A 7500-nucleotide genomic window follows, 5' to 3' on the forward strand; every position below is an offset into this window, starting at 1 on the left:
AATGAAATGAAATGATGAGCTCAGCTTTATCAGTAAACGTTGCTGATGAGGAACGCAAACAAGAGATTGGGTTCTGAACAGTAACATTTAAACGAAAAAACCCAGCTATTTAAATTGGTTGCTTCGAGTTTGTGAATGATAAACCGACGAGTGTTGTTTAACGTGCATGCAAATGTACTGCTTTGTTTATCGTATCCAACTCGGCTTTTAATAATCTGAAAGAAATATGATTACAGTGCAAAGCGCCTTACCGTGGCTACCCAACAAACTTTCACATTTGACAATTACGCGTAAATACGTCAACTTAAACCATGCAACGGTGTTCACCTTTCAACTGTGCAAACTTTGCAAGGAGGCGTGATCGTCAATCAAATTCACACATCCTGATTGGAGGACAATTTGTAAAAAACTTTCTTAGGTGGCCACGGTAAGGCGCGTCACACCGTAAGAAACCCAACTGGAAGGAGGCAACCAGTTGGCTATTTACTTTTGCATAGAGGCTCCGTTTGTTACCGTTACACATCTCCGTTCAAAAAAAGTACGCACCCCGACGTTTTAATGAATGAAAGGATGGGATCCCACAAAAACAAATGCATTTTAATTGAGATTACATATATGTGTGTGTAATCTTCAAAAACAAGAGCATTAGCCACCCAACGCAGTCACAATTAAAAAAGTAAAGTCAATGTAGCGATCTTAGGATTGCTAAAAAAAATTAATGAATCAGCACCTGCTGTAGGCACCTAATATTGTAACGTTTGTGGCCAACGATATAGGAATTCATCGTGAATGTAAACGGAGACCAGGAAGTGATTCATTTTTGAATCGATGGATTTTTTTAGTAAAACAGCTAACTATTACTCCACTGGTTCTTGTTACGTTATGGCGCATCTACGTGGGGGGTCTTTACATGGGACTGACGTAAAAGCTCGTTCCTCGCTTTCCCGACACTTCGTCCTTTTGCCATTGATTCGAGTCGGTCGCAATCACTGAAAATCGCACTCGCATTTACAAAACCAGTTCGTTAGAGTTTGCCAATTTGGAGCAGGATAACAGCTATTTAGTCCCTACTCACCGTCATCTTGTTAACGAACGTTAATTTTCTAGGATTGAGATGCCTGTGACCCAGGCTGAAAAGAAGAGCGATCAGCGTGTAAAACGTATGATAACCGTTATCCGGGGCACGAACTGAGAAGTTAGATGCAAGAAAAAATATATATTTTTTCAAAGTAATCACCATATTCATTGTTTTCTCTTTTCTCTTATGTTTTGCATACATATGCAAACGTTGTATGCATATTCATTGTTTTCTCTTTGACACGGCATTGTTGTAGACTTTCGTGAGGCTCTGATAACCAATCACAACAAAGCAGGTAATTAGTTAAGTTAACAATTTAAACACTACAGACAAAAGCAAACATTTACGAACAGCTCCTGTTTAACTTATACCACACGCAGTTTGGCATGAAAATAAACGTTGTGTGAAAAGCGCCTTCAGGCAACTGTAACAACGCTTCTCGGGATTGGTGAAAAAAACAAGGGGCCTCCAAAAACAAACCACAGAACTAATGGACCCTTGAACTACGTGCCACGTCCTCTAACGTCTGCAGGAATCGAGTTTATAATATACATGTAACTAGCTGTCTGGTACCTGAAAGGAATACCTTTTTCAGTGCCTTTAGTCCACCACGACTGATGTATATTCTATTTTTAAATGGAAAAACATCGGTGCCCGATGTTAAAAATCGAAATGGACTGATTTTGCTCGAATGTTGTTGCATTGCTTGACAAAACCTATGTGTAATTCAGAAGGAGAACGTGACGAGTGGGGAGTGTACTTTGAAATGAAAAAAAGTAAACAGATGTCATTTAGGGCGTAAATATCTGGAAGTTTGCGTGCGTTGTTTCCTATAGTTTGCTCTAGTTTCAAACATCCATCTTTGATCGGAAGCTGTCGAGGTTTACCATTGACTCATTTCCCTTTAAAGGTTGCGGTTGCCATTTTATGCACTTTTATGTATCAGCCATGATTTTAAAAAAAGAGAAATGCCTTAGGCTTAAATTAAAGGTACTTTTTAGTAAGTGTATGACACAGGAAAATAAATGTATATATGATTTCCGAGAAAGTCTACGATCGATATTTTCCAGAAGCCAAAACAAGGAAAGACTTATTCTGAGGCTACATCTGTCAGTGTTAGGATCTTTCAGCAACAACGATTTCCTCAAATGTCAGCGATTAAGAATCAATATCCATATGGAAATATAACCTTGGTTCTGATTGGTACCTTTGAAGCAGCGCTTTTATTTGGATTCAGTTTGAGGCAAAACGGATTGAGTGTCTTAGCTCACATGCTGTTTACATAGATGAACTTCGATTTTTGATTACTGACCTTGCGTTATCGAATGTAAAGAGAACTGATGGAATCTGTTATCGTTTTCGTTGCGTTGGAGGATGAAAAAAGGGAGTAAAAATGTTTTCTTTCCAAGGTAACTGACAAAGAAACACCGTGCCGTACTTCAGTAACCTTCGGGAATGACATAAATTTGCAATTTAAAATATTTCGCGATTTTACTCATTTGTTCATTCTACGGTGATTTGATTGTGAAAGCATTGAACGGGTTCTTTTTAAACTATTTAATTTTACCACAAAAACCTTGCTCATCAACCTGGTGATATTTTTATCATGCAAGATTCTCTTAGACAGTTGAAATGTTTTAACATGGAGGTATATCACGATATCAAAGATGATGCAAATCTCCATTTTGTTTTAACATGGAGGTTTATCGCGATATCAAAGATGATGCAAATCTCCATTTTGTTTTAACATGGAGGTTTATCGCGATATCAAAGATGATGCAAATCTCCATTTAATATCACGACCGTTATTTACTCTCGGGCCAACAATAAACGACAGATTCATGTTTCACTGACACAAACCCATTTAAATTTTAGAGGATTTAAAGGATTCTATCAAGTATCTTACTGATATAAGCTCACGGTTCGCTTTGCATGCATGCGCAAATTCATCACCGATCAGTTTTAATCAAATTGCGCTAAAACGCACCCTTGTTAAAAACAAAAAAGGGGCCCAATTCTTTGTCACTATCTGAGTAATGAGATCCGAATGTGCCAATACTAAAAACTCATCGAATAGCTGATTTAATCATTTACATATAAAAAAAGAAGGTTATGTCGGTTTGCTTTGGTTATGATCTTTTTCATAGGATTGGTCAGCTGCTAAAAGATAATCGTTTGCCGCTAATTAACATCAAACTTTTCGTTTTATCATAGAAATCCCAGGATTAGGTTCGCTCTATTAAACTTGAACGGTCATGCGGTCTGATTTTTTTGCCGAAAATTGGCGTTATCATCTGCAGACTCGGAAAACAAACCAAATATCTTTACAAACTTTGACGATTATCCGAGTGGAGGCGAATTTGGCGTTCTACATTTAACAAAAAATTGTGTTACGAATAATTATTTGGGAAATAACACAAAGCAAATAAAGCTGATTTTTTCGAGTAATTATAGGAACTTTATGAGCAGCAAAGACAATGGTCTATTTCTACCCTCCGTAGGACTGTGGAGGCGAAACGAAGTTTTTCTTTGAAAAAATGTTACCCCATTTACACAAGCCAAGCTTATTATAAAAATAATGCTGATCTTTTCAATTAACTTTAAGGTAAAATTTAGACTTAATTTTTTTTTCAAATATAAACTATGACTTAAGGTTATTAATTGCTGTGTTGGCGCACCATAGAGTCAAAAATTGTTACCAAAACAGTGCGGTAAAATTGTGCAAAAAAGAACGAATAAATTAAAAAAACATGAACAAAAAACCGATCATAACCCCAACTAACCCGAACTAAATTCACAGAGAGCAGAAATGGGAGTAAAGAGAAGAGACAGAATGACAACACAAGGAGAGGAAAACCATTCCGAATTTATATCGTTTACCGTAACAAGACCCTTGGCAAACGGAACAAGGGCCTCTAACAAATGTCACATCACATATATGGTGATGAAAAAATTGTAATCTTTATATTTCCAATGATTCTACAGAGATGGAAAAGTTCGGTTATAAATAAAAAATACCAGGCAACGGTAGACGTCACAAAAAATCGCTCAAATTCTACGAATGTGCAAGAGAATGTTCACTATCCAAATTCAAATATCAGTAATACTTCGAGAATGTATAGCGTGAAGCTTAAATAGTAAGTAGGGTAAAAGTTTTTTTACGTGCAAGCCCACACCTGACGAACCAAGAAAGTACAACTTAAATCAGCCAGCATATTTGCCTTCACCGCAATATCGTATTTCTTATTATACAGCTCTTGAATACAAGGCAAAGCCCCTTTTTCACCTTAACTCTTGAAAATAAAAGCCCCTACCTTAGTTACACGAAAAATAAATGCCTTCATGAACCATTCGCCTCATCTACTCAAAGAGAACTGGTAGATTTAATTGATCTTGCTTTTTTTTGACAAGCAAGTGTCGTTCACAAAATTGAAAAGTGTTTACATAAACGAACAGGTGATTTGCCAACTGACTTGCGCCTATGCGAATCCAAATTATTTCAAATGATATGCTTTTTACAATTGCATTTCAACTCTCGGAGATAACCTTTTAAGGCCCATCATTAGTATTAAAAGCAGTAAGACCTAACATTGACGGAAATGACCACAGTACCCAAACGCGTAGACAAACAAACCCCCACATTCACAGTGGAATCACACTTTTCCCTCACCGACTTTCAGTGAAACTGTCATTCTCACACGGAATATAGAAACTTTAATTATAGACCGTATCATTAAAGCCAGGAGCTCGTTTTTTAAGCCCTGAAAGGTCGTTTAAGTGCGATTTTAAACTGCGAGGTTTGTTTAAATAATGCCGACGGAGTTACAAAAGCGAATTTTCATAACAACGCTAAGACCGATTATTGAGCGAAAAAAATGGACTTTGAACTCAAACATTTTGGCAAGGTGGCTAAAGCCAGTTCCAACGATGTAAGACTGTCTTTAATTTGGAAGATTGACTCTAGAAAACTGTGTCACCTAGTGGAATAGTTTTGGTACCATATGCATGCAAAACACCAATAATTTCTTAAGCTATCGAGATTCATCAATATTATTTGGATTTTTAACTGCACATGTGTTAATGGCAGCATTCCCAAGGAATACTGACACATTTTTATTGGATGAATAGATTATTATTATTATTATTATAATTATAAACAAGATGTGATCATGACCTTGAAAGTTACCATAGGAACGGAAACGTCATCTAAAACATTCATTTTCGCTCTTAAAGGGAAAAAACGATAAATATTTTTATCACAGAAACAAACTCAGGGGGCTACCTCCATTTTTTACCCCTGGAAAATGACCACAAGGCTGAGATGAAGGTCTCTGCAACGTTAAAATAAATAAAGGCCCCCTCCCCCCAGTTAATTTCTTTCATTGTAAACGTAGCTTACTCCAGAGATTTCTTCGTTATTTTTCTAGAGTTTCCACTTTCGCTTATAATCACCTTTCAGCAATAAAAATGGAGGTTACCGAGTTTGTGTTCGAGTTATAAGAACTTAACGACAAACGATAGGAGATCGATCTCCTGCTGCTATGGTAACCTGTTGCGTTACAATATTGGACGCATTTTGTTTCGCATGATTTCATGACATAACCGTTTCAGTTGGTGATACAGTGACGAAGAACCAATCCTTGTGCATGGACAGTTTCGTGAAAGTGTTGAAAGTGGTTTAAGCCACCTGAACAGCTAATTGGGAACGACTCTGGCGTCAACGTTATCTTCGCATCAAGACAAACACTGTCATTTGAACGAATGCTACAAAAAAATTACACTTATTTTCTCAACAGTGAACTCAGTTTCAAATCCAGCCATTTAAAATCCCGTTTATGATTTGAGAGCAAGAAAGTAAATACAGATAGCCCTTTGACTATACAGTAGGGAAAAACTAGGAAACAGGTGAATACATATAGTAAAAAACAACAAAACTCTTACGTTTACTAAATGAAGTGAAAATCAGGCAGCAATTAAACGGAGTGAACCCCTTGCCTAAAAATACCTTTATTTGCTGATTAGATAACAGAGCTTCCAACACACGAACATCCTCAATTTCGAAATTGCTATGATAGTAATAATTCGGCCGAGCAAATTAAAAAAAAAAAAATCAGTATCAAACCAGAACGCATCATCATAAAGTCATCCCCTCAACGTTCACGACAGTTATTGATCTCTTGTTTTCTGTATTTATGTCCGGTTTATCAACCAACCGTTCATTAAATTACGACGCTACACTGCTAATGCTGTCACCAATAATGATAAGAAAATACTTGATACGAATTAACAATGATTAAGCAGTATTTAAAACAACTGAAACACGAAAGCGCCAACGAGTAAATTGTGTGGCATTTTACATTTTCTTGGCAAATAAGTTCTTCCATGAATTTCGATGAAACGAAAAGAGCAGATAACATTTACCTGATATCCGGCTAAGTGAAAGTGATGTCGTTTTTTTTTATATCAACAAAGTATAACACAGTTATGTGATAATTCTAGTATCTCCCAATTAGGTTCATATCTGTCTCTCCTTATCAATTGTCCCACCACGATCCATGGCCCCACAGTACGCGATAAAAATCATATTCCGTCAAGTGTTAAGGTTGACTACATTTTTTAAAGGCTGAAGGCCTCATTAGGACCGTTTATACGAGAGAAAATAAGCCGAGGCTTACATAAGACGCAAACACCCCGTATAAATGGCACAAAATCTACGTTCACGGCTTTCTCAAGCCGCGGCTTATCCTGGCCTGGGAGTTTATACTCGCATAAATAGTTCCTTTCGCGTATTATGTACGCCGCGGCTTATTTTCTCTCGTATAAACGGCCCTATTGGGTCGATATAGTTAAAGGGGGCCAGCGAGTCACCACAACACGACTAGGGCCTCATTTAGGGTAATATAAAATTGAGTAGTGCAAAAAAAGGAAAATTGTACTCACATACTACGCGCAACCCTGAGCTTCACATAACGTATTGTGCCTCAAGTAAGACGATCATTGAGACTGCTAGTTACTAGTAGCAGGACAAACATAATCACACAACTAATGAGAAGAATGTTACCGGACGCTCCTTTACAATTGTCATATGCAGTGACAGGTGCTTAACTAACAAGTGGCACGTTTCTCTTCAAGACTGATTTGCATATTCAGGATATTATTGCCTAATTTATCTATCCAAGAAGTAGAATCTACGTACTTTTCCTTTGTGTTTCGGTGATTTAATCATGGTCTCATTAAAAACTCTCACGCACCGACAAAACGTGGTGCTTAAGTAGCTAGTAATCAATCCAACAGAGACATAAAAACCACCATTTTATTTTCATTTTCATGCAAAATGTCATTTCTCAGGGAACCTTAAATTTCATAACAAATGCTGTAAATCTGGAATAAAAATTTAAACATTTCTCTACGAAAAAGGCGAT

General features: G+C 37.0%; 2 protein-coding genes across 5 annotated transcripts in view; both read right to left on the minus strand.

Annotated features, from left to right (window-relative positions):
* Window positions 1-7152, minus strand: part of LOC137982646 (neuropeptide SIFamide receptor-like) — a 9171-nt gene extending 2019 nt beyond the window's left edge. The window contains exon 1 of one of the 4 annotated variants that reach the window (XM_068829773.1): window positions 7019-7152. The gene's annotated coding sequence lies outside the window, so the exon portion shown is untranslated. Of the gene's footprint in view, window positions 1-1075; window positions 1151-1664; window positions 1791-4392; window positions 4483-7018 lie in introns of those variants that run through there. The other 3 variants (XM_068829774.1, XM_068829775.1, XM_068829776.1) reach the window with 3 other exon arrangements.
* Window positions 7153-7377: 225 nt separating this feature from the next.
* LOC137982644 (uncharacterized) overlaps window positions 7378-7500 on the minus strand; it is a 17795-nt gene continuing 17672 nt past the window's right edge. Inside the window, exon 10 of the mRNA XM_068829771.1 lies at window positions 7378-7500. This exon is cut by the window's right edge and continues 1154 nt beyond it. The gene's annotated coding sequence lies outside the window, so the exon portion shown is untranslated.

This window comes from Montipora foliosa, chromosome 13, assembly GCF_036669935.1.
Source record: "Montipora foliosa isolate CH-2021 chromosome 13, ASM3666993v2, whole genome shotgun sequence".
Taxonomy (NCBI): domain Eukaryota; kingdom Metazoa; phylum Cnidaria; class Anthozoa; order Scleractinia; family Acroporidae; genus Montipora; species Montipora foliosa.